At 46.9% G+C, this 27,229-nt stretch overlaps 1 long non-coding RNA gene across 1 annotated transcript in view; it reads left to right on the forward strand.

Annotated features, from left to right (window-relative positions):
* LOC146783258 (uncharacterized) overlaps positions 1-25,059 on the forward strand; it is a 197,037-nt gene extending 171,978 nt beyond the window's left edge. Inside the window, exon 3 of the long non-coding RNA XR_014970459.1 lies at positions 24,433-25,059. This is a non-coding gene — a long non-coding RNA (uncharacterized LOC146783258). The remainder of the gene's footprint in view (positions 1-24,432) is intronic.
* Positions 25,060-27,229: the final 2,170 nt, after the last annotated feature.

A 27,229-nucleotide genomic window follows, 5' to 3' on the forward strand; every position in this document is an offset into this window, starting at 1 on the left:
ACAGAATCTATTCTATACTGACTGTGTGTGCGTGTACAAGCGTCTAAGTGTCTATATGAGATGCGAGGGGCAGGAAACTTTCCATGGCAACAGGGCTATGAATTACTTGCAGGAGGACGGAAAGGCCGAGTCCTTTGCTTGTGAGCTTAGAGGAAATGTTTACCTAAATCACCGAACAGGAATGCATCGGCTGAAGAGCAAAGTAGATAATTCGAAGGTGAAATACAGCTTCTTGGCAGGCAGGCAAAAACTGGTCGAGGCAGGCACCGTTAGCTGCACAGGGAGTAGGACAAAGTTCATGGATACAGATGCGGGCTCAAGCTGAAGCTGTCAGAGACAGAGAGCAGGGAAGGCTTTAAGGACAGGATCGGGCCTACTTGCCTGAACTGTAAAAATGGAGTAACTTAGCCATATAAAGTCGGTGGCCTTTCATACTTAGGAATCGAATATCCAGCCCATTGATGGCGGATCTGACAGAGAACATGTTGACGGTGGACGCACATATGTTTGCGTTTTGGAAACTGGAACTGGAGGGAACATACATGTACTTGTGACATGCACATAGAACCGTTGGGGTCCAAGATAGGGGACATAACTGACCAGGAAAATCCACATTTCCACATTCCCTCCTTGTCCCCTACTTGCCCTTCAAGAGATATCAATCTTCATCATTCCATCGATTTGCTCATGGAGCATCATTTCTTCTTCCTTCTTCTTCCGGTATTTTGAACGAGAACCTTGATATGGAATGCACGATGTGGCACACAGACCACAAATCGCTGGTCCACATTGCAGGCATAAACAACAACTGAAGAGCATAAGAAGGCCAATACCTAGGAAGGATAGAACTCTCCATCCCCAGGCTGATATCACACTCCAAAACCACCCGGACCATGTCCAAGTGCCTGGATTTTCGTGTATCTGGCTCACAATCTTATGAAGGCGTGTTATAGCTTTATATACAGATGGCGAATTTTCTGGTATGAATATGCAGCAGCTGGATCCGATGACCCTGCAAGCTCCGCCCCTATCGGCCAGGATGACGTCAAGGACAAGACGATTCTGGAGAACAACAATTCTCATTATTAATTGTTCCTCTGTCAGATTGCCTAGGGCGGCTATAGTCTCGTTTACTACAGCTTCGAGAGTCTTGGTTAGTTTACGTATCAGCTTACTATTTGATATTGTACCTATATAGGGAAAGATACCTTTATTGAAATCTACATACTTGTCCCATGCCGTCTCAGTATAATCGACAACTGGGAGATCTCTTCGCTCTCTATTGTGTACTAAATGAACATTCCGATAATAATCAGGTGGAGCTAGGAAAACAGGTGGCAGAAGGAATGCTATGTAACAGGTACCATCCCAATCTAGAGGCAGACGCATATATGCCGTCTGACCACATATAAAGTAAGAATGGCGAGAAGCTCTAAATGAAGATTTACCTTGATCACTATATTCTACTGTAGTAACGCATTGGCTATGGCCCATATGTATGGAACCAACTTTTCTTACACATAATTCACCCTTAACTGAAAATACTGACATAGTGGGCAGAATTAGTTCAACTTCGGATTTGACATTCAGAATCATAAGATTAGGTGTAAAATTACCTAATTTATACACTTCATTTTCTAGATCAGTTCCTGTTCTACTGGGGCGACCCTCCTTATTAGGATGACAGACTTTGAATAAAACTAGATTCAGATTTCCCCATATCCAATGTTGTTGATAAACTGCTGTGTCTGGGTCTATGGAGTTTAGTAAACTAAACCATGCTCCACAGGAGCCATTGTGTGTGAACGGATGTGGAAAGAAAGGCAGAACTCCTTTGTTATTCTGATAGGGAGGGAGTCGGCCACACACCCAACAATTGGTGGCATTACTAGTCTGATGGGAATGATGTAACATACTAATGAAAGTGTTATTGCGCAGCGCAAGTCTATAAGATAATTCATGTGGCGGTAGGTCACTAAAAGAATGTTCAGCAGTAACATTATAAACATGTCTAGAAATAGGATGATATATGTGCAAAATCACACTCGTAATAATTACTAAAACACTCAATAAAAACAAAATTAATAATGTCCTCATACAGTAGCTACGCAGTGATTTACAATACGCCTGTCGTTTCAACATTTCTCGGGTATTTTCTCTACTCAGGTCCAAGGGATACATGTCGGAGACAATTCAACCGCTTCACCTTGGAGAGGACTTAAACAATCAAATTGCTCGACTGTTTGGGCCTAAGCTTTAATTTATAGCACTGAGAGTCATTCTGTTCAACAAAAGGAAGTTTTGAATCAGTCTGTGAGGGAGTGCAGGGCACAGTGTCTATATCCGAGGATAGTCCATGAAATTTCTTAATGTTGCTGGAATGTATCCAGCCCTTGCTGCCCTCAACTTTCACGGCTGTTCTTGTGGTCAGCAGGACTAGCTTCGGTGCTTTCCACCTGGGCTCCAACTGGGTCTTCCGATCAAAATTTCTCACAAACACCAGATCCCCCGGAGCAACGTCATGGGGTTTCACCTCAGTGTTGTCAGGAAAAGCTGCAGTTACCTGTGAACGACAAGATTGTAGTGCAGACATCAAGGAAGCCAAGTAATCTGTCAGCATATTACAATTAACATCAGTTATTTTACGTGGTATAGGCGTCCCCCACATATTTGGTGGTCTTCCGAAGATCACCTCATACGGGGATAGCCCTGTTCGAGAGTGTGCTACCATTCTTATGTAAAATAGTGCAACTGGTAATGCTACTATCCAGTCAACACCCTTCTCCTTACATATTTTAGACAATCTGATTTTCAAAATTTGATTATGTCGTTCCACGAGACCTGCTGCCTCGGGGTGTCGGACACAGTGGAATTTCCACTGATATCCCAACAAAAGTGAGACATGTTTCATTAATTCGGATGAGAAAGGTTGGCCGTTATCTGAATATACAACACGTGGTAAACCGTACCGCGGGAAGAATTCTCGAACTAACTGTTTGGCAGTAGTCGGGGCCGTGTAATCTGATACTGGGTACGCCTCAGTCCATCGGGAGAGAGCGCAGACAACTACCAGAACATATTTGAATCCTCGACATCGTTCCATCTGGATATAATCCATTTGGAGCACTTCAAAAGGATGATCAGGAGTCTGGAATCCACCCTGTTCTACGGGAACACTTTTTCCTGGGTTGAACTGACAACATATCATACAGGTACGGACTTTTTGTTTAGCTGCTGCTCGTAAATGTTTGTTGAACCAAATGTGTTGAATGCTATCTAGCATAGCTTTTTCTCCTAAATGCGCTGGGCTGTGAATTGTAGCTATAATGGCCTGGACCATAGAGTCAGGAAGAAACCATACAGATTTCTCCTTCGTCATCCATCCCTGATCTGTCTGGATCCCTCCTAGTTCAGTCCATTTCTTTAATTCCTCTGCAGTAGCATGTGTCTGTATGTCAATTACGTCAAGTGCGGGATCCTTAATTGTCATACACTGTGTTGGTGTCTGAACTATTGGCTTTGTCATGTCTAATGTGCGATTCTGAGCAGTCTGTTTAGCTGTTCTGTCAGCTAAATCATTGCCTTGAGAAATGATATCAGTAACCTTCGTGTGTGCTTTACATTTCATAATCGATATGGCAGTTGGTAGATGTATTGCGTCTAACAAGGCATGAATGAGGGTTCCGTGCTGAATGTGGGCACCATGGGAGGTTAAATAACCTCTCTCTCGCCACAGCACGCCGAAGTCGTGTACAACTCCGAATGCATAACGTGAGTCAGTGTATACATTAACTTTCTTATTTGTGGCTTGAATACAGGCTTGTGTTAGAGCAATAAGTTCTGCTGCTTGGGCTGACAAAGTATCTATACAATTTGTCTCAATAACTTCAGTGTCTGTTGTGACTGCATACGCGGCCACTAAGTCTCCTGTACTTGCTCTCATGCACGATCCATCTACATACAACGTCAGGTCTGGATCTAACAATGGAACGTCTGTCAAGTCTTGTCTAGGTTTCGTCTTTATTTCAATAATTTCAACACAATCATGAGCTAGTGGGTCTGTTCCAATTACAGGTAATAGTGTAGCAGGATTCAATGTATTACACCGTCGGATCTCTATGTGTGGCTGAAACAATGTCAGTTCATAACCGGTAAGTCTTGCTATGGTCAAGTGTTGTGTTTGTGTTCGGTTCACAAGAACTTCTACTGCATGTGGTACTTGTACTGTCAATGGATGTCCTAACACTATGGCATCGCTTTGTCTGATTGCTAAAGCTGTTGCTGCCACTGATTTCAGGCATGCGGGCAAAGCCTGAGCTACGGGATCTAATGTACTGGAAAAATAAGCACATGGCTTGCGTGATCCTGCTTGTTCCTGTGTGAGTACTGACAAAGCAGTACCTTCGCGTTCTGTGACAAAGAGTGTAAAATGTTTGCTATAACATGGTGTTGCTAAAACAGGTGCTTGACATAAAGCTTCCTTTAGGCTTTCAAAAGCTTGTGTATGTTCCTGAGTCCAAGGGAGAACAGTCGATGTGGCTGCCTCCTGTGTGGTTAACTGAATGAGTGGTTTTGCTAGAAATGCGTACTGAGGGATCCACTGCCTACAATATGAAGTGAGGCCTATGAAAGCCCGCACCTCCTTTTGTGTCTGGGGTATTGACATGTTAGCAATTAACTGGATGCGATCTGGTGTAAGCTGCCTTCCCTCCTTGGACAGCGAGTGACCAAGATAAATAACTCGCTGGGCACAGAATTGCAGCTTAGAGGGAGACACTTTGTGCCCCTTGTCGGCTAGAAAATGTAAAACTGTCAGAGAAGCCTTTTCACATTCAGGTTCGCTTCTCGCGGTGATCAGCAGATCATCGACATATTGAAGCAGTGCAGTATTGACTGGCATGTGGATACTGTCAAGTTCTCGTTTCAGTGCTTGGCTGTAGATGCTGGGGCTTTCTGTGAATCCTTGGGGAGCGCGTGAGAATTTAAAGCTGCGCCCATTTAAACTGAATCCGAACAAATATTGGCTTTCCGGATCTATTGGGACGCTAAAAAAGGCATTCTTGAGATCTATTACAGTAAAGAATGTTGCTTCGGAATCAATTGCTGTCAATAATGATGATATATCGGGGACCACAGGAAATTGTGGCACAATGCACTTGTTTAGTTCCCGCAAATCAATAACCAATCGGTATACTGGCGGAGCAGTAGGGTCAGTTCGTTTAAGAATCGGAATTATCGGTGAATTACATACATTGGAGTCTGTTTCTACAACTACTCCTTGGGCAATTAACTCATCAATGATTTTCAGCAAAGCCACTACAGCATCTTGCGGTAACTTGTATTGTCGCATTCGTGGTAATACCACTCCTGCCTTGAGTGTAACTCGGTATGGTGTAATGTTCATGCAACCAACATCAGTAGGGCCTTGTGCCCATAGATGTGCTGGTAAAGTCTGTAGTCGGGGATCCATGTCTCTAGACACATAGTGACCTTTAAAATCACGTAAAAACAACCTTATTCCTTCCGGAGAACAACATATTATGGCTCCTAGGGCTTTCAGAGTTTTAATTCCTAACAAATTTTCTGGGCATGATTTAGTAAGCAATAAATCTGTAGTTCGTGTCAAAGGTCCTATCGTAAGTGGAAGAGGCTGTGATACTTCGTTAACAATAGGTTTTCCTGAAAAACCAAGGGAAACATTTTGAGAGCCTGAGAGGGGTGCCCCTGGAACTTCACTACGTTTTATAGTTGTACGACTTGCCCCTGTATCGAGTAAGAATTTTCTATCTTGACCTAATAATTCACTATGTACATAAGGTCCTTCTTGATCTACAGGAATCTCGATAAGCGGTAAGTCAACTTCCCTCTCTAGGCTGGTTCATGCGTAACGCTGATACTCAGGATATTCATACTGTGCAGTCTGATACATTTGTCGTGTGGTGGTTTGTGTGGCAGTAACAGGCAACGGTGGTGCAGCTGGCACAAACTGTATTGGCTGTTGTGCGGCTGGTATGGCCTGGGAATGTGGCATAGCTCCTTGTTCATTCTGATCTTGTCTGAGTGGCCGTGATCTTTCTTGTGTTTTACCTATGGCGATATTGTGTTTTAAAACTGGACAATCGTGTACGTAATGACCTGGCTTTTTGCAATAATTGCATGTCCCTTTTACCGGTCCTGCTGAATCGGACTGTGTCATACCCTTTTTATGTCCTTCAGCCGGTACTGTCTGAGACACTAGCATTTTCATTTTTGTATCTTTCATACGTCTTTGTTCGTGTTCTTGTTCATCTCTAATTCTATTGTGATGATACTGTAACATTTGTAGCATTTGTGACGGAGTGTTACTTTGCCAGGTACTCTCGAATTTCAATATTCTATTCTTTACTGGAGGTAATGCATTTTCTACTAATTTTGTCACAAATAAATGTGGATACGACTCACTACTTGTTTTTATACCACTATTTATTCCAAAACATTTTTCAAATCGGGCATAGTAGTCACTTGTGTCTTCATCATGCTTTTGTTTACAGGCCGTGATTGCACCCCAATCTTCCTTTTTCGTAGTTAACAAACGTGGCAGTACTTGTACTAGTAAACCTGGTAATGCTTTGACTTTATCCCCGAGCCCTGAACCTGCAGCTCGGGCCTTTTCTTCCGTTTCTAATGCTGTCCAATCTATCTTTTGGTCTCCCACTTCCCACTCTTTTTCTTTCAGTTTTTCATAAATACCAGCAGGTAAGAGCACCTTTAATATCGTCATAATATCAGGATAGGTATACTCTCCCATCAGCAACATGTCCTTAATTTCTCGGTGGAAACCCGCTGGGTCTTTGTCATGACTTGGTACTACTTTCTTCATTTCTAACAATTCAATTTTTGATATGGGTGTGTATACAAATACACGGTGAAACTCATTGTCTTCGCCTTTTATTGGGTGCACTTCTCGTAAGGGATTTTGTCTATCCATATAATACGGCGTTCTTTCTCTGCGGGGCAGCGGGAAAGAATCCGGATTTACAAAAAGGACATACTGTTTACGTGATACTAATATTTCTTTAATCAACTTGTTACTAGAACCTCTCCATCTGTTCGTGAGTAGTTCCGTTAATATATCAGGTAAAGGACCAGGGTCAGCATGTTGGCTCTTATATAATATAAGGAGTTGCTGAATCATATAGATTCCAGCTAAACGTTGTTCATCTGCACTAAGGTTAAAAAACGTGTGTGCTACGGTCTCATCACCGTATTTTTCAGGACTGTCAATCCAGTGAACGGCTGATCTGGCCAATTCTTGCTCATCCATGGAATCGAGGAGGTGGTAACCCCTTCGTTCTCGTAGTAGTTTATCTGCGGCTTGGAATAGATGTTCAGGAGACTTTAAATTTATTACAGGCGTCGGATACGTTCTGCTATTATTTGGACATACAGAGTGTATGGGATCAGAAAAACATCTAGTATTATCACAGGATCTTCCTCTGCCTACGTATGCTATGGTTTCTGACTGTCTTGCGGAATTCCCTGATTCGGAGACTTCATCTTGCTCGAACTCGTCTATTTCCAATCTTTCTTCGTGAATGCGTTCTATTTCTCTACGGATTTTTCGGCACATGGCTATTATACAGTTTTTCTTATCGTGTCTCCCTTCTGATATATTCTGGCTCCATCTTGTAAGAATAAGCATTGTATTCGGGTCTACCCCCGGACGGTCTTGATTTCTGATCACACAGTTTATGAGGAAACGTAACAGTTCCCCCTGTATCTCTACTTTCTGGAATTCCATAGCTCTGTTAATACATTCTGGGTCTCGCCCTGTTTGGACAAAATGATATATGTTATCTAGATGCGTAGTCATTCCTGGTAACCTCGCTAAATACTCTGCGGCTCGTCTGATACGTAATGATGCCAGGTTCATTTCGTCCTCTTTACCGACCACCGGGTCATATCTACAATCTATAAGGAGTTCCTTAAGCGTACGTTCACTTACGAATTTGGGTGTACGTGAATGCGCTGATTCTTGAAAAATAAGTTTATTTATTCTAGGTGGCGTAAAAGTATTGCTTGCACCTCCCGTGGCCCCTTCAGGGGCGTCGGGTGTGAATGGATTCGTTGAACGTGACACAGCAACTATAGGTGTCGATACCACTGTAGAATCGATTACGGGAACAGATGCGGAAACAGACGTGCTTGCCGGAGCTCGCGTCGGGACTTGCTGTTGCACGGGGACAGATACCTGATCCTGACGTTGAACCCCTCCGCCAGACGGTCTATGTGGTGTGGGGTTAGCATACTCGGGAGCTGCGTCATCTAGATATGAGGAAAGAAAAACATCTTCTGCGGTTCTGGGATGCCCTTTTGGATGTACCTTAATTGGAAATAATGGGGGTGGCAAGTCTTTTGGCATCTCTGGAACAGCCTTAGGTAGTCCTTCGGCTAGGAGGGGATACATACCACTCATAAGAGCGTTTCTTTGTCTATCTACTTGTTCTGATTTTACTCGGACACCTTCCTCAATTAATATATTTTCTTGAACTTCCTTTGAACTCTCTTTACTCCTCTCTTCCTGTCTACGTGCTTTTTCTGTACGTCTATGAGATTCTTTACGCCATAACTCAACAGCGTCTTTCTGTGACTGTCTGACTTTTCTTTTCCATAACTCTTCCTCCACTTTCATGATGCACTCTGCATCCCAGGTTCCCGCTGCGGGCCACCTTTGACTTTCCGGCAATCCCTTGGTATAATCTACCCATAGATCAAGAAACAATATGGCATCTAAGCCATGCTTATGATACATAAAATGCCCTGGGGTGTCCCTAGGAGGAATAGGAACTGCTTCTTCGAGCACCCCTTTTCTGGTAGTAATCTGTCTTAACTTCGAGAAGAGCGGCATCTCGACAACTGATCTGATACTTACTCTTGAATTCACTTAATACGGAAAACACAATAATGAACGGTGAACAATGAACAATCATTCATACCACAATATGCAAGACATTTGAACACTTTAAACATTTAACATTAAACATTTTAACCTTTAAAAATGACCAACAATGATGACAGTCTGCATAACTAATCACCAAGCAGAATTCTTGACAATAACTAGATACTTCGGAATACTTGATATACTGCTAAACAGTACATATACACTGCTAAACAGTGCAGACCGGATTTGTGTACCCAAATCCGTCTTGACCGGCACAACCTATGTGCTGTCAACACGCCTCCCCGGCGATGGTACTCACCGAGTAGCTCCTTGAAACGGAAGGCCTCAGAGAATGAACGGGACTCGATGACTGCGGACAGCGGACCCTCTGGACATCGGGATTTCGACAACCTGGTGGGCCTCTGTATACCTCGGATCTTGCTCTCTCAGCTAGGCTCTGGTCGGGATACTTCGCACTTCTCACCGCCTCGTCTGGGTTGATCGCAGCCTCAGTCGCCCCCGCTTGACCGGAGGGAGCTTACAGGAAATCCTGCTGGTACGCGTTTATGGTCCGTCCAGCTGTGGCAGGAGACCGGGCCTGCAACGCACCGCCGGCGCGTGAGATGAGAAAGTGTCCCTGTTCGGGCGCCATTATGTGGTAAATATTCTTTTTTTACCTTGACTGAATTTCAGACAGAATCTAAATTAAAGTAAAATAGCTCAGAATAACAAGAGGCAGAATCCGTGGTATAAGAGATTTTCTGAATGGGCTTTATTCCAAAATGGCCGACTCGAGTGGCGGCCTTCAGGTTCCGTCACCACGAGGGTTCAGGAAGTGAAGTACAATACTTTATTGACAAGAAGTAACTTTTATAGTTCATACATTACAATGAAATGAATGCAAAAGGCGTAACAATTGATAAGAGAAATGACATATTGGTGCGTAATCGAAACTAGGCGTAATAAGGAGCAGAAAGAAACATGATTGGCTCTGATTATCATGCATAGGTGGATCTATAAGATAATACTTAACATAGATGCGCGCGCAACAGCATGACGTGTGATTGACGTGCAACTAGGGGGTGAAGGGGACTTGACATTTAGCTCTACATGTGGAGACGAGAAGTCTGGGGGGTCAAGTCAACCTAATCCCAAATCATATCTAACATCCTATGTTTAGAGAACTATGTTATCCACAAGAAAAGACTCTTGGACAGAATCTATTCTATACTGACTGTGTGTGCGTGTACAAGCGTCTAAGTGTCTATGTGAGATGCGAGGGGCAGGAAACTTTCCATGGCAACAGGGCTATGAATTACTTGCAGGAGGACGGAAAGGCCGAGTCCTTTGCTTGTGAGCTTAGAGGAAATGTTTACCTAAATCACCGAACAGGAATGCATCGGCTGAAGAGCAAAGTAGATAATTCGAAGGTGAAATACAGCTTCTTGGCAGGCAGGCAAAAACTGGTCGAGGCAGGCACCGTTAGCTGCACAGGGAGTAGGACAAAGTTCATGGATACAGATGCGGGCTCAAGCTGAAGCTGTCAGAGACAGAGAGCAGGGAAGGCTTTAAGGACAGGATCGGGCCTACTTGCCTGAACTGTAAAAATGGAGTAACTTAGCCATATAAAGTCGGTGGCCTTTCATACTTAGGAATCGAATATCCAGCCCATTGATGGCGGATCTGACAGAGAACATGTTGACGGTGGACGCACATATGTTTGCGTTTTGGAAACTGGAACTGGAGGGAACATACATGTACTTGTGACATGCACATAGAACCGTTGGGGTCCAAGATAGGGGACATAACTGACCAGGAAAATCCACATTTCCACAACCCGACGCCGGCACGGCGTCCGCCGACGCCGCATCCGACGCCGCTTGAGTCCTACCATCTCTACAGTCCGGTTCCGATCATTCCTCCTGTTTATCAGGAATCGGAAGAAGGGGGCGACTGGGAGGGGTTCGAGGACCCTCTGGCTGTTTAGTCACAGCTTTCTCAGGACTGGGCAGATGAACTGGGGGAGGCCAGCGGACTGGACACCTCGCCAGACGCTGGATTCACTTCTCCTCCGACCGTGGCTTCGGAGGAGGGTGCAGCATTTTCTGTGGTGCTGCGCAAGGCGGCTGAGGCCCTTGGGCTCGAGTTGCCTGCCGTGGCTGTGAGGACCAACATCCTCACTGAGGTGCTTCAAACCTCAGCAAGCTCCACTGAGCCTCTGCTGCCGTTCAACGAGGCCCTCACTGACGTTCTGCAGGGCACCTGGTCCAAGCCCTCCACAGTTCCTCCTGTGGATAGGAACGTTGCCAGGCGCCACCGCCCTGCTCCGGGCGACCCCAGTTTCCTGTCCCAACACCCCACCCCCGAGAGTCTGGTTATCCAGGCCTCTACTTCCCAATCCTCCTTCCCGACCGCTCCGCCGGACCGGGATTCCAAGAGACTCGAGCAGTTTGGCAAGAAACTGTTCTCGTCCCTTAGTTTGGGCCTGCGGTCCTTAAATACCGCCTGTCTCTTGGACCGTTATTCCCATTCCCTGTGGGATACGGTGGAGGACGTGCTGCCCCTGTGTCCGGAGGAGGTCCGGACGCGTCTTACCCAGGCTTTGGCCGATGGGAGGGATGCGGCACGGCACGCCATACGATGTGGGCTTGACACCACGGACTCGCTAGGTCGGGCGATTTCCACCACGGTGGCGCTCCGCCGCCACGCCTGGATGCGGTCCACGTCATTTTCCGGGGATGTCCAGAACACCCTCATGGACATGCCCTTTGATGGCACTCGCCTGTTTGGTGAGAAGGCGGACAGTGCGCTGAACCGTTTTAAGGACTCCCGGGCTACGGCCAAGTCCTTGGGCCTCTCGGCTCCGCGGGCGCACACCTCCGCTTTTCGCCCCTTTCGTGGCCAAGGATGGGGCGCCTCCTCCCGTCCGCAAAGTCACCAGCCGCAGAACCAACCTGCGCGCGGTCGCGGACGTGGCTTCCGCCGTGGCGGAAATGGAGGCCGACGTGGTCAGCCCACATCCACCCCGGCAGCATCCGCCTCAAAGCCTTCCTAGTCAGAGCTTTCAGGCCCATACCACGCCAGTGGGCGGCAGAGTTCGCCATCACCTGCTCCACTGGCGGTCCATAACATCGGACAGGTGGGTGCTGCAAATCGTCCGAAGGGGCTACTCCCTCCCCTTCGAGACGACCCCTCCAGCCATGCCACCGCAGCACCACCGTATCTCGGGGGATCATTTGGATCTTCTCCGCGAGGAAGTTTCGGCTCTCTTGGCCAAGGGGGCCGTCGAGCACGTTCCGAGTCCAGAAGTAGGTCGTGGTTGTTATTCCCACTACTTTCTGGTTCCCAAGAAGGGCAAGGGGGGCCTGCGCCCTATCTTGGACCTCCGGAACGTCAATGCCTTCCTCCGAAAGGAGAGGTTCAAGATGCTCACGTTGGCTCAGGTTTTAGCTGCCCTAGACCCTGGAGACTGGATGGTAGCGTTGGACTTGCAGGACGCATATTTCCATATCCCCGTCCTGCCGGCCCACCGGCGTTACCTGCGGTTCACGGTGGGCCAAGAGCACTTTCAGTTTACCGTGCTCCCCTTCGGCCTCACCAGTGCCCCTCGGGTGTTCACGAAAGTGATGGCGGTGGTCGCAGCTCATCTGCGCAGATCAGGGGTCCCAGTCTTCCCCTATCTCGACGACTGGTTGTTGAAGGCGGGCTCGCCCCAGGCAGTCGTCTCCCACCTCCAGACTACGGCGGATCTCCTGCATTTGCTGGGGTTTTCCATCAACGTGCCGAAGTCACACTTGAGCCCCTCTCAGAAGCTCCTCTTCATCGGAGCGGTTCTCGATTCGGCGCAGTTCCGGGTCCATCCTCCGGAACAGCGGGTCCGGGATATACAGGCCCTGATTCCCATCTTTCGGCCTCTATCCCGGGTTTCGGTCAGGCTAGTGTTGCGGCTTCTGGGGCTGATGGCCTCCTGCATCCTACTAGTGCATCACGCCAGGCGGCGCATGCGGGCTCTGCAGTGGGACCTGAAGTTTCAGTGGGCCCAGCATCACGGCAACCTGTCCGACCATGTCTTGATCTCGGAGGGTACTGCACAGCAGTTGCAGTGGTGGCTCACGGACCGCGAGTGGGTCAAGGGCAAGAGCCTCTCCCTTCCCCAACCGGAGCATGTCGTAGTGACGGATGCGTCCCTCCTGGGATGGGGTGGCCATATGGGAGAGGCGGAGATCAGAGGCCTCTGGTCTCCGGCGGAGTCTCGTCTCCACATCAACCTGTTGGAGTTGAGAGCGATCCGGCTTGCACTGAAAGCCTTCCTTCCCTCTGTCAGGGGAAGTGTCGTGCAGGTGTTCACGGACAACACCACCGCCATGTGGTACTGCAACAAACAGGGCGGGGTGGGGTCGTGGACCCTTTGTCAGGAGGCTCTGCGCCTCTGGACATGGCTGGAACACCAGGGCGTCACCCTGGTGGTTCAACATCTGGCGGGCTCTCTGAACGCCAGAGCAGACGAACTCAGCCGCCGGTGCATGATGGATCACGAATGGCGTCTGAACTCCGAAGTGGTGCAAGGCCTCTTTCAGCAGTGGGGAGAGCCTTGGTTAGATCTATTCGCCACCGAAGAGAACGCGCAATGTCAGCAGTTCTGCGCGTTGGAATTTCCAAGGCGGCACTCGCTCGGCGACGCTTTTCGTCACGAGTGGAGTTGCGGTCTGTTGTACGCCTTTCCGCCTATACCACTTCTGCCCAGAGTGCTGAAGAAGATCAGGCGCGACCGGGCCCAAGTCATCTTGGTGGCTCCGGATTGGGCACGAAGATACTGGTATCCCGAGCTACTCAGTCTGTTGACCGATCCCCCGATACGTCTGCCCCTTCGGGAGGATCTTCTGTCGCAGCAGCAGGGGACGGTCCTCCACCCGAACCTGTCCAGCCTCCACCTCCATGCGTGGAGATTGAGCGGCGGCAGTTGATGCCATTTGACTTGCCTCCTGAAGTCTGTGATATCATTCTGGCAGCCAGGCGTCCCTCCACAAAGTCGGTATACGCCTGCCGGTGGAACAAATTTGTGGCATGGTGCACAGCAAAGGCTGTGGATCCCCTTTCCGCCCCTCTTTCTGAGGTTCTCCTCTTCCTTCTTTCTCTGGCCCGGCAGGGCTCTGCCCTGGGCACCCTGAAAGGTTATCTTGCTGCCATCTCCGCCTTCTTGCGGCTTCCTGATCAGCCTTCTCTTTTCAAGTCCCCTGTGGTTACACGCTTTCTCAAAGGCATTACACACACGTTCCCTCCTGTCCCTTTTGTAATGCCTCAGTGGGACTTGAATCTGGTTTTGACATTCCTGATGTGCGCTCCCTTCGAGCCTCTTCACAATTGCCCTCTTCGTCTTCTAACTCTAAAGACTGCTTTTCTGGTAGCCATCACCTCGGCTAGACGGGTGAGTGAGCTCCAGGCTTTATCTTCAAAGCCTCCTTTTCTATCTGTTCATCCGGACAAGGTTGTCCTTCGGCCTCGTCCCTCCTTTCTTCCTAAAGTGGTGACTCCATTTCACCTTGGGCAGTCTGTCACCTTGCCCACCTTCTTTCCGCCTCCGCATCCTTCCAAAGAGGAAGAGAGGCTCCACCGTCTGGACCCAAAACGTGCGCTCTCCTTTTATCTGGACCGCACCAAACAGTTCCGGGTGGACGACCAGCTTTTTGTTGGGTACGTGGGCGCTAAGAAGGGGAAAGCTGTGCACAAACGAACCATCTCTCGGTGGGTCGTTTTGTGTATAAAAATCTGCTATTCCTTGGCTAAAAAGGACCCTCCTGTTGGGCTGCGCGCCCATTCTACTCGGGCCACAGCGGCTACTACTGCTTTGGGACGGGGTGTCCCTTTGCAGGACATCTGTCAGGCGGCAACGTGGGCTTCGCTACACACGTTTGCCAGGCATTATTGCCTTGACAGCCAAGTCCGGAGGGATGGCTTCTTTGGCCGTTCTGTCCTCCAGGACTTTCTGGTGTGATCTTGGTTCGCAGACCCACCACCGGGGATGGTATTGCTTGGGTATCTATTCTAAGGTGAGGAATCTAACTAACGTGTTTCTTTCAGATGAACAAGTTACTAACCTTCGGTAACGATGTATCTGTAAGAAACATTAGTTAGTTAGATTCCTCACCGACCCACCCATCCTCCCCGTTCTGCGAACTGACATCTAGGGTTAAGGTTGTCCTTTCAGGCCCCTAGATTTTATTTTTGGCACCAGTGTCGGTCTTTGCATGGCTCTGCGTTCCTGGCGCGGAAGGCTATGTACAAGAACTGACGTCAGCGCGCGAGGGCGGCGTCTAAGTACTCCGATGACGTCATCCCGGCGCACGACGCCGACGACGGACGCGGAGCCGCAGACGACGCCTAGCGACGCGCAAGGGGTATTGCTGACGAAAAATCTTCCGGATCCAGTCTGACGCCTGGGGATATTCTAAGGTGAGGAATCTAACTAACTAATGTTTCTTACAGATACATCGTTACCGAAGGTTAGTAACTTGTTCTTTAGGCTGCAAACATTTAAGTGAGGTATTATAGTACAAAGTTTGTAATACATATATGTATAATTTTAAAAGTGCTCCAGGATCCCCGAGCATGGGCGGGACTGTTCAGTGCTTATGTCTTTAATGACTATTCTCCTGGAAGAGAACTAGGTTTACAAGTGAGTAACTTTTCCTCCTGGGGCGTGCGGGCAGTAGAGATGTTGTAACAGCAACAGATTGAAGTTAAACTTCTGTACAAAGGCCTCCACAACAAGAGCAAATAGAAGCATTGAATTTTAGGGTTTAAGAATCAGGACCATTGTAGATTGCATCATGGAGTCTGTAACTGATTAAGAGTTTAGAAAATAGTTTAAAACGCCTATCAAATGTTCTATCAACAGGTCTTGGTAAGCCTTTTAGATCAAGGCTGTAAAGCCATCATGGGACAGGGACCTTATTGATTGGAAGTTTTTCAGTGTCTCTAAAAATGTCTGTGAGGTGATAGATTTCTCCAGCTTTTTGAGGACTGAAGAATCTATGCTGTGGAAAAAAGTATCTGCCCAATAAGTATCAATACCAGGGCTCAGGGGTTCATTGTTGCAAAAAAGCGTTGAATAATAGTTGTAAAATATAGCACACAAGTCATTATTGCGAGCTGCACAGCAGTTAAGCATTATAACCTTTTCAATAAAATGTCATTTCTGGGTTACCTTCAATTTATAGGCTAAACGCCGGTTTGTCTTTTTCCCTTTTTGATAGTATCGCTGGCCTGTGTATAACATTCTTAGGCTGTTATAGCCTAATAGGGCTCAAGTTCACCCCATTCACAGCATAAAGCCTATTTCTTCATCTTGTTATTTCATCTGTTTGTGTATCAAATATTTCTTTTTTAATTTGTCTCATTCTAAATAATATGGGGGCATATGTATGAAACCTTTATTGCGGTCGCAAAAGGCCCGATTCGCAGAATCCCCACAGACCCCTTCCCCTTTGTGAATTTTGATTCAAATATTTTTAAGACCAGGCAGTGGTCCAAGGGACCACTACCCGCTCTTAAAAAAATTAAACTGTAAGGTTTCATTTTATTTTTTGAAACACATCCCATTTTCATTTAAGAAAAATGGGCTTCATTTAAAAGAAAATGTTTTTTTAAATAGCAATCACAGACATGGTGGTTTGCTAACCCCAGCAGGCCACCATCCTAGTGATGGCTGCCATTCCCAAGGGTCGCAAACTGTGACGTTCCTCATTAATATTTATGAGGTAGGTCTATTTGCGAACCACTAGGAATCACTAAATAAAACTCAGTATTTCATATATTAGGGCTAGTGATTTCCTAATTGCGATTCACAGAGAATCTGTGAGACTGCCAAAGTCTCAATTGACATCACTGAGGACATCATCCAGGGAGTGTAAGTGTTTCATAAATGTTTCTGAGACTTAAAGATGTATACTAAGCTACAGCATAAGTTAAATTACTATTCTTTCTTTACTAGTAATTAGTCATACTATTTCTAAGATATGTCATCTGAATAGCTGTGTGAATGTGTGTATGTGGATGTCTGAGTGGCTCTATGAGTGTACGAGTAGCTATATGGATGTGTTAGTGGGTATTAGAGTTTCTGTATGGGTGAGTCGGGTGGGGAGTAGCTGTAATGGAGAGTCAGTGGGAGATTGAGTTTCTGTATGGGTGAGTGAATAGCTGTGTGAGTGGCTGCATATATGCAAGAGTGGCTGTGGTTGTCTGTATGGGCGAGAGAGTGGATGTGTGAGTGGCTATATGGGCGAATGAGTAGCTGTTTCAGTCTGTGTATAGGTGAGTGAGTGTTAGTGGCTGTATTGGAGAGTGAGTGACTATAAGGGTGAGCGAGTAGGTATGTAAGTGGTTCTATTAGTGTGTGAGTGGGTGTGTGAGTGGTTGTATGGGTGAGTGAGCGGCTGTGTCAGTGCCTCTATGGTTAAGTGATTGGGGGTGTGAGTGGCGGAATGGGTAAATAAGTGGGGGGTGAGTAGCTGTATTGGTGAGTGAGTGTGAGCAGCTGTATGTATAAGTACATGTATGGTGAGTCAGTAGCAGTGTGAGTAGATGTAAGGGTGTATGAGTGTGTGTGTGTGTGGTAGTGTGTGTATGACTGGATGTGTGAGTGACTGTAATCGAGTAGCTTTATCGATGAGTGGCTATATGGGTGAATTAGTGAGTATGTAAGGGGTTGTTTGAGGGAGTGGATGTGTGAGTACTGATATGGGTCTGTGAATGGGTATGTGAGTAGATGTATGAGAGGTAGGGGGTAGGGGAGAGTGGGTGTAAGTGGATCTTTGGATGATTTCATGAGTGATGTCATCAGTGATGTAATATGTGAGATCATAAGCAGTGCATTGGTGAAGTGTGTTATAGTTAGCTGAGGTAAAAATAACTGCTGAATGTCTGTGGTTTTGTACGAGTAAAATCTGAGCGTAATTAGACCGTCCCAGTATCCTTTGTTTTTTTCAGTGAATTATGAAGGTTTTTAAAATTCTATTTCCTAACTAGAAAGTCCCTGTAATCTTAGTTTTTTAAGTGAGTTTTTATTTTTATTTCATTTCCTAATTTGCCTCTGTTTTTTTTAAATTCTATTTCCTAACTGTAACATTTGTGTAACTTTTCGTTTTTTTCAGTGAATTTCTAAGTTTAAAAAAAATTCTATTTACTAACTGTAACATTCCTTTAACCTTCTGCTTTTTTCCAGTATATTTCTAAGGATTTTTTTTATTCTTTCGTGTAACCTTTGCTATTTCAGTGAATTTCTAAAGTACTTTATATTTTTTGTTTGTTTCAGAGAATTTTTAAGATTTTTTTATTTTTTTATTCAATCTTTGAATTTTATTCACTATTTCACTATCAGTTTTTGGAGCATGTCTTTTTTTTTCATAACCCCTTCAGTGCGCCGGACGGCCGGGGGACGTCCGACGCACCAGTGCTCATGTAAGTCGGCAGGCCCCCAGCCGTCTGATCACATGGCAGAGGGAATCCCTTTTACCCCCAACACCCTTGGGAGCTGGAGAAGAGCTTCCCCAGCTCATGAGGCTGTAGCTTTGGTTTCCCTGAAATGATGATCAGCACGCAAATCGCGCTGACTTAATTTCAGTGAAACTGAAATGAGCCAAGATGCTCATTTCAGTTTCACTTTCTATGTGCTCCCCCTGAGCACGTAGAAAGTCAGGAGAGTTATAGTTGGAAAGGGGACAATCTCTCCTTTCAAATGGTACCCCTCCCTAGTGAATCCCTGCTTGGGGAAGTAGGGATCCACCCACTAGCCACCAGGCTTTGCTCCCCCCAAATTAAATGGATACATTCAGTCTTTCTGCTCCCTCGGGGGGGCAGGAAGCCCTCTAAATACCAAGGATTTTTTTTGCAATTTGAACTAGAGGTGGGGGCTGCCCAATACGGGCATGCCAATGACTAAACCCCCCAAAAAATGTCAGTCTTGCCCACTAGGCGCCAGGGTTTTTTCCCCATTGAATTTAGGGGTGGGGGCTGCCCATGATGGGCATGCCAATGCCCCCAACAACCCCCCCCACAAAATTCTAGTCTTTCTGGGAGGCAGATGGAGGCAGACAGCCCATTAGATACCAGGGATTTCTGTTCACTGCAAATAGGGGTGGGGGCTGCCCAAGATGGGCATGCCAATGCCCCACTCACCCCTGCAAAATTAGTCTTTCTGCCCCCCCCAGGGGGCAGGAGCCCCCAATCTGCCTCCCTGGGAGGGGTAGAAAGCCCACTAGACGTCAGGGATTTTGTCACCATGGAATATAGGGGTGGGGGATGCCCAAAATGGGAATGCCAATGCCCCCTTCCCCCAAAATCCCACAGTCTTTCTGTCCCCCCGGAGGCAGATAGGAAAATAGCCCCTGATCTGCCCCCGAGGGGGGCAGAAAACCCACTAGGCCCAAGGGATTGTTTTTTGTTTATACATAGAGGTAGGGGGTGCCCAAAATGGGTATGCCAATGCCTCCACCTCCCACCCCAAAAAATTGCCACAGCGTTTCTGCCTCCCCCGGGAGGCATATGGGGGCAATAGTCCCTAATCTACCAGCCTGGTGGGGGGCAGAAAGTCCACTAGGAGCCAGGGATTTTGTTGTTTCATTTATAGGTAGGAGCGCATGGCTGGCGGTGTGTGTGGATGGCGCTTGGCTAGAGGTGTGCGTGGATGGCGCTTGGCTGGTGGTGTGTGTGGATGGTTGTGTGCGTGTACTGACTCTTGGCTGGTGGTGTGGCTTGCATGGATCCTCCAGTGTTTTCTTACCCAGAATCTCCCGCAAACCTAAAATTTACTTACAAAGTCACATTTTCCTCACATTTCTGTGTGGGTAAGTTGTAGGATCACCATGCAGGCACATGTTTCCTACTACCCAGCATTCTCCTTGCTCTCCCGAGTAAAATGATACCTCACTTGTGTGGATGCCGAAAATAGCGTCAGCCGAATAACGTATAAACCAATTGCCCTTTCAGACCCGCTTTAGGCCCCCCTCAATTTCTATACGTTTTTGGCCCTTCCATGTCATAGGCACTTGGCCCATCCACACAACTAAGGTATCATTTTTATCGGGAGACTGAGGGAAACGCTGAGCGGCAGGAAATTTGTGTCAGCCCGGTCATCCCACAACTTTTCCACACAGAAATTTGAGAAAAAGTGATTTTTTCCAGCTAAATTTGAGGTTTGCAGGGGATTCTGGGTAGGAAAACGTTAGGGGATCCACGGAAGCCATACCTTCCAGGACTTTCCCAGGTGTCTAGTTTTCAGAAATCTGTGGGTTTGGTAGGTTTCCCTAGAGGGCCGCGAGCCTGGGGCAAAAAACCCAGGTGACCCCATTTGCAAAACCAGGTCGTTTTGCGATGTAATTTTGATGTCTCCTCAATACGTTTTGGGAATTTGCCTGTCACGGGTACTTGGGCCACCCACACGAGTAAGGTTTCATTTTTATCGGGAGACCTGGGGGAACGCTGGGTGGTAGGAAATTTGTGTCAGCCAGGTGATCCCATTACTTTGCTACACAGAAATTTGAGAAAAAGGTTATTTTTTTCAGCTAAATTTGAGGTTTGCAGGGGATTCTGGTTAGGAAAACGTTGGGGGGTCCACGCAAGCCATAACTCCCTGGACTCCCTAAGGTGTCTATTTTTCACAAATGTGTGGGTTTGGTAGGTTTCCGTAGATGGCCTCCGAGCCCGGGGCCAATATCCCAGGTGATCGCTCTTGCAAAACCAGGTCGTTTTGTGATAGGTAATTTTGATGTCTCCTCAATATACGTTTTGGGCCCTTGCCTGTGGCGGGTACTTGAGCCACCCACAGGAGTGAGGTACTATTTTTATCGGGAGACCTGGGGGAATGCTGGCTGGTAGGAAATTTATGTCAGCCCGGTGATCCCACAACTTTCCCACACAGAAGTTTGAGAAAAAAGTGATTCTTTCAGCTAAATTTGAGGTTTGGAGGGGATTCTGGGCACGAAAAAGTTGGGGGGTCCATGCAAGACATACCTCCCTACACTCCACTGGGTGTCTAGTTTTCAGAACTGTGTGGGTTTGGTAGGTTTCCCTAGATGGCTGCCTAGGCCGGTGCCAAAAACCGAGATGACCCCTCTTGCAAAACCAGGTCGTTTTGTGATAGGTAATTTTGATGTCTCCTCAATGTGTTTTGGGCCCTTGCCTGTCATGGGTACTTGATCCACCCACGCAAGTGAGGTACCATGTTTATTGAAAGACCTGGGGGAATGCGGGAAGGGTGGAATTTTGTGGATCCACGCAGATTCCAGAACTGTCCATCACAGAAATGTGAGTAAAAATTCTCTTTTTGACAAAGTTTGAGGTTTGCAGGGGATTCTGGGTAACAGAACCTGGTGAGAGCCAAACAAGTCACCCACTCCTGGATTCCCCTGGGTGACTAGTTTAAAAAAATGTATAATTTTGCTAGGTTTCCCAAGGTGCCGGTAGAGCTAGGGTTCAAAATCTACAGCTAGGCACTTTGCCAAAAAAGGGTCAGTTTTCACTGTAAAAATGTGGTGTTTCCTCGTTGCGCTTTCGGCCGTTTCCTGTCATGGGCACTAGGCCTACCCACACAAGTAAGGTACCATTTTTATCGGAAGACTTTAGGGAATGCGGGGTGAGTGGAATTTTGTTGATCCATGCAGATTCCAGAACTTTCCATCACAGAAATGTGAGGAAAATGTGTTTGTTTTTTTACAAAGTTTGAGGTTTGCAAGAGACTCTGAGTAACAGAACCTGGTAAGAGCCACACAAGTCACTCCTTCCTGGATTCCTCTGGGTGTCTAGGTTTAAAAAATGTATAGGTTTGCTAGGTTTCCCTAGGTGCCGGCAGAGCTAGGGTTCAAAATCCACAGCTAGGCACTTGCCAAAAAAGGGTCAGTTTTTACTGTAAAAATGTGGTGTGTCCACTTTGCGTTTTGGGCCGTTTCCTGTTGCGGGCATTAGGCCTACCCACACAAGTGAGGTACTATTTTTATCAGAAGACTTTGGGGAACGCAGGGTGAGCTGAATTTTGTGGATCCACGCAGATTCCAGAACTTTCCATCACAGAAATGTGAGGAAAATGTGTCTGTTTGTTTACTAAATTTGAGGTTTGTAAGGGATTCTGAGTAACAGAACCTGGTGAGAGCCACACAAGTCACCCCTTCCTGGATTCCTCTGGGTGTCTAGGTTTAAAAAATGTATAGGTTTGCTAGGTTTCCCTAGGTGTCTGCAGAGCTAGGGATCAAAATCCACAACTAGGCTCTTTGCGAAAAAAGGGTCAGTTTTCACAGTAAAAATGTGGTGTGTCTACGTTGCGTTTTGGGCCATTTCCTGTCGCGGGCACTAGGCCTACTCACACAAGTGAGGTACAGTTTTTTTATCAGAAGACTTTGGAGAATGCGAGGTGGGTAGAATTTTGTGGATCCACGCAGATTCCAGATGTTTCCATCATAGATATGTGAGGAAAATGTTTTTATTTTACAAAGTTTCAGGTTTGCAAAGGATTCTGGGTAACAGAACCTGGTGAGAGCCACAAAAGTCACCCCCCTACTGAATTCCTCTGGGTGTCTAGTTTTCCAAAATGTATAGGTGTGCTAGGTTTCCTTAGGTGCCGGTAGAGCTAGGGTTCAAAATCCACAGCTAGGCACTTTGCAAAAAAAGGGTCAGTTTTCACTGTAAAAATGTGGTGTGTCTGCTTTGCATTTTGGGCCTTTTCCGGCCGCGTGCACTAGGCCTACCCACACAAGTGAGGTACCATTTTTATCGGAAGACTTAGGGAAACACAGAATTGTAGAGCAACTGTTATTACCTATTGACTTTCTATGCATTTCTGCCTTCCTAATGTAAGACAATGTGTAAAAAATAAGTCACTTTGAAAAATGTCCTCCATTTCACAGGCTAGTATGGGGAACCACAATTTCGGAGATGTGCAAATAGCTACTGTTTCTAAACTCTATATTTTGTTCCCATTTTGGAAATTCATAGGAGTCTTTGATACCTATTTTTCACTCTTTATATTTAACCAAATTAATTGCTTTATACCCGGTACACAATGAAAAACCACTGCAAGACGCTGCTCAGTTATTGGCTCTGGGTTCCTCGGGCTCATGGTGAACCTACAAGTCCTATATATCCCCACAACCAGAAGGGTCCAGCAGATGTAACGGTATATTGCTTTCCAACATGTGTCATACTTAGAAGAAGTTACAGGTGAAAACGTTGGCACAAATGGCTGTTTTTTTTAACTCATTTTAAATATTTCTAATTTTCAACTTTTAGTTTCTATGAAAGAACTTGAAAGATCTACACAAATGACCCCTTGCTGAATTAGGAATTTGATCTACTTTTCAGAAACGTATAGGTTTCTGGGATCCATTATTGCTTTCACACCCATTTCTACCACTAACTGGAAGGATGTTAAAAGCATAAAAAGTAGCAAAAATCGGCTATGTCTCAGTAAAATGCCAAAACTGTAAAAAAAGTTTGGTTTTCTGACCAAAGTCTGCTCGTCCTTGAAAGCTAGTAAGATGATGATTTCAGCACCACAAACCCTTTTTTGATACCATTTACAGGGGAAAAACCAGATGCTTTCTTCTGCAGCACCTTTTCCCAATTTATCCCCCCAAAAACTCAATTTAGCTGTATTTTGTCTAATTTGTGGGTTCCCGCCAGGTGAATCCACAAACACTGGGTACCTTTAAAAACCCTATGATGTTGGAAAAAAGGGGCACAAATTTGGCGTGGATACCTCATATGGTCAAAATGTTACAGGGGCTTAAGCGCGAACTACCCAAATAGCCAAAAAAAGGCTTAGCACAGGGGGGTGGCAAGGCCTAGGAGCGAAAGGGTTAAGTATGATTTTTTTCCACAGAATTTATCATGTTAATTACATAATTTAAGAATGTATCATGACATGTTTACATAGTTCCTACTTTGTAAAAATGTTTTGTTTTTCATTTATTTATTCCTATTTGCAGTTCTCTCTTAATAAACGTTCTATTTTCTTTCTATTTGTAAATATATATTTTTTTAAAACCCTAACAAAATTTTGCATTCTTTCTTTTATACTTTTTATAAAAATAGTTTGGTATTTTTACAAGATTAATTTTTTTCCCTTCAATATTTAAGGACCGCGAGTCCTCCGCGGGACGTAAATACACGCGATCGTGATGTATCCACGGTTTCTGAACAGCGTATTTGCTGTAAATTTTAAAAATTAAAATCTGGAATTTTTGGGAATTAGAGGAGACATATTTGAGGTCAACAATTATAGAGTGTATATTTTATTTCGTAATAACGTATGAGAGTTATGTATTTTACGGCCTCATGAATCTGCTGTCAGGCACCGTGGATTCACGCTCTGCACAGCAAAATCTCATTTCATTAGCCCCACAGGGATCACACCTTTTTATGTATCACACCCCACCCGACACCTCTTATTTCTGATAGAGGAGAGTGAAAGGAGAATACAGATTGCACCATCTGCTGTTTTATGTGTGTGCTATCATTGTTTTCAGACAATGGCTGCAGCATCAACATCTGGTCCAGGAGTAGGTCCTGTTCTAGAAGAGGAGGAGTAAGAAGAAAAACACTACCACGGAAAGGAGAGTGAAGTTTGGCGTTTTTCAGCATCTGGCAGAAAAGAAGTCACTGCAAAAATTTCTAACTGCAACGTCTGCGGAATGGAACTTTCAAGAGGGCCAAGCAAAAAGTACAGTCATAGCACATCGACTATGTGGAAGCATTTTAAGACCATCTATGAGAGAGCCTACCAGAGGATGAACAGAGAGATGAAAGCTGTTTTCGTTCCTCTGCTTCTTCGGCAATTGTATCAGCACCTTTCATGTCAACAATGATTATGGTTTCAGCTGTCTGTGCACATGATAACCCATTGTTTGTGCTGTCATATGCCAGTTGGAATAAATTCATCAGTCGCTAAGTATTTGGATGCAGTTAACAGTCCTCCTTGTTTAAAAAAAAAATAGATTTTAACATCCAAATTATTTTGCTCTATTTTGGAGTTTGATAACAAGTTCATTTATATGAAACTAGTTTTGAAACAGCCCTGTACCATGTTTTTTGAGTAAATTAATTCTTTAAATAAAAAAGTATAAAAAAGGTTCTTTTCAGAACCTTACCACATAATTAAAAAAGAGCTGTGTTTCTCCTTTTATTTCATTACTGAATAAACGGTGAAAAAGTGCGTCAGTGTTTGCACGTGTCAGTATATGTATGAGTGAGTCCCAGGTTGTCAGAGTATATGTAAGACAGTGTGACAGTGAATGCATCAGTGTTTATGCTTTGGTGTATCAGTGTATGTATTAGTCTGTCCCTGGGTGTCTAAGAGTATGTATCACTGGATGTAAGAATGTGTCAGTGGATGTATCAGTGTGTGCTAGGGTGTGTCAATATATCTGAGTCTGTCCCAGGGTGTCTGAGTGTATATGTGAGTGAGTCAGTGACTGCATCAATGTACCTGCTTGGCTGTGTCAGTGTATGTATGAGTGAGTGTTGGATTGTCTGAGTGTATGTATGAGTGAGTGTCTGAGTGAGTCAGTGAATGCATCAGTGTATGCTTGCATCTGTCAGTGTATGTATGAGTGAGTCTATGGGTGCCTGAATGTCTGTATGATGAGTCATGTGACACTGAATGCATCATTTAATGTTTGAGTGTGTCAGTGAATGTATCAGTGTGGGCTTGGGTGTGTCAATATATGTATGAGTGTGTGGAGAGTGTATACGTGTTTCAGTGTATACAACAGTGTCTACCTGGTTGTATGACTGTATGCATCAGTGTGTGCCTGGATGTGTTACTCTGTGTGACTGGGTGTCTTACTGTATGATTAAATGTGTACCTGGGTCTGTGAGTGTATGCATAAGGGTGTCGCTCCACCTACCGCACGACCCCCGTGTGTCCTAGGTTTCCGCTGCTGCTCCTGCTCATTGCCGCCGCTGCCTCCAGGGACTCCGCCCTCAGGCCTTCCCCCCTCGCCGCCACCTCCGCTCTTCGTCCCGCCGTTTCTGCACTTCCCGACCCCCGCCGCTGCTCCCCTGCGGCCCCACCCCCTTCCTCGTCCCCGATCCCCATTCGCCGCACGCTCCCGCCTCCCAGCTGCTCCTCCCTCCCAGTTGGCCACATATAGCTGGGACCGCACGGCAGTGAGCTGTGACCCCCCCAGGTCGCTCCACCTACCGCACGGCTCCCGTGTGTCCTGGGTCTCCACAGCTGCTCCTGCTCATTGCCGCCGCTGCCTCAAGGGACTCCGCCCTCAGGCCTTCCCCCCTCGCCGCCACCTCTGCTCTTCTTCCCACCGTTTCTGCACATCCCGACCCCGCCGCTGCTCCCAGGCGGCCCCGCCCCCTTCCTCGTCCCCGATTCCCCATTCGCCACCCCGCTCCCGCCTCCCAGCTGCTCCTCCCTCGCTCCGCCCCCTCCACTCTCCATTCATGGCAGAGTCAGCGCGTGCGCGCAGCGTTCATGCGCAGCGGGCGCGCCCTATGCGCGCCGAAGGCAAGCCCGTCTGCGCCCGTCCGTGCCTGGACCGCGCCCAGCGCCAGACCCCCTGGCCCCCGCAGATGCCAGCCCACCCGCCGGACTTACGACGCCGCCACCCTCATCGCACTCAACACCGGCCGGATCCCCGGCTGCCACCGAGCCACCCCAAGACGCACCCACGGACCCTTCACCTGCCAATCCTGCAAGTTCTCCTGCACCCGGACCGGCACCTCACCTGCCAAGCCGAGCACCAGCAGCAACCACCTGAAGTGCATCCTGCTCAACACCCGGTCCGTCCACAGACACGCCGTTGAACTCTGGAACCTGCTCGACACCACATCTCCAGACGTCGCCTTCCTCACGGAAACCTGGATGAACGCCTCCTCAGCGCCCGACATCGCCATCCCGGACGGATACAAGATCACCCGGAGGGACCGCGTCAACCAGACAGGAGGAGGCATCGCCATCGTACACAAGAACACCATCCGAATCACGACCAACTCCGACGACACCCTCACCGCCGCCGAACACCTCCACTTCCAGATACACACCGACCCCAAGACGACCCTCAGAGGCACCCTCATCTATAAACCCCCAGGACCTCTCACTCAATTCAGGGAAGACATCGCAGACTTCATCAGCCCACACGCCCTCCCCTCCACTGACTTCATCCTCCTAGGGGACCTCAACTTCCACCTGGAGAACAACAACACCACCACCCTGCTGGACAACCTCGCCAACCTCGGACTCAAGCAACTGGTGAACACCCCCACCCACTACGCCGGACACGCGCTTGACCCAGTCTTCTCCTCCAGCAA

This window comes from Triturus cristatus, chromosome 11, assembly GCF_964204655.1.
Source record: "Triturus cristatus chromosome 11, aTriCri1.1, whole genome shotgun sequence".
NCBI classification, from domain to species: domain Eukaryota; kingdom Metazoa; phylum Chordata; class Amphibia; order Caudata; family Salamandridae; genus Triturus; species Triturus cristatus.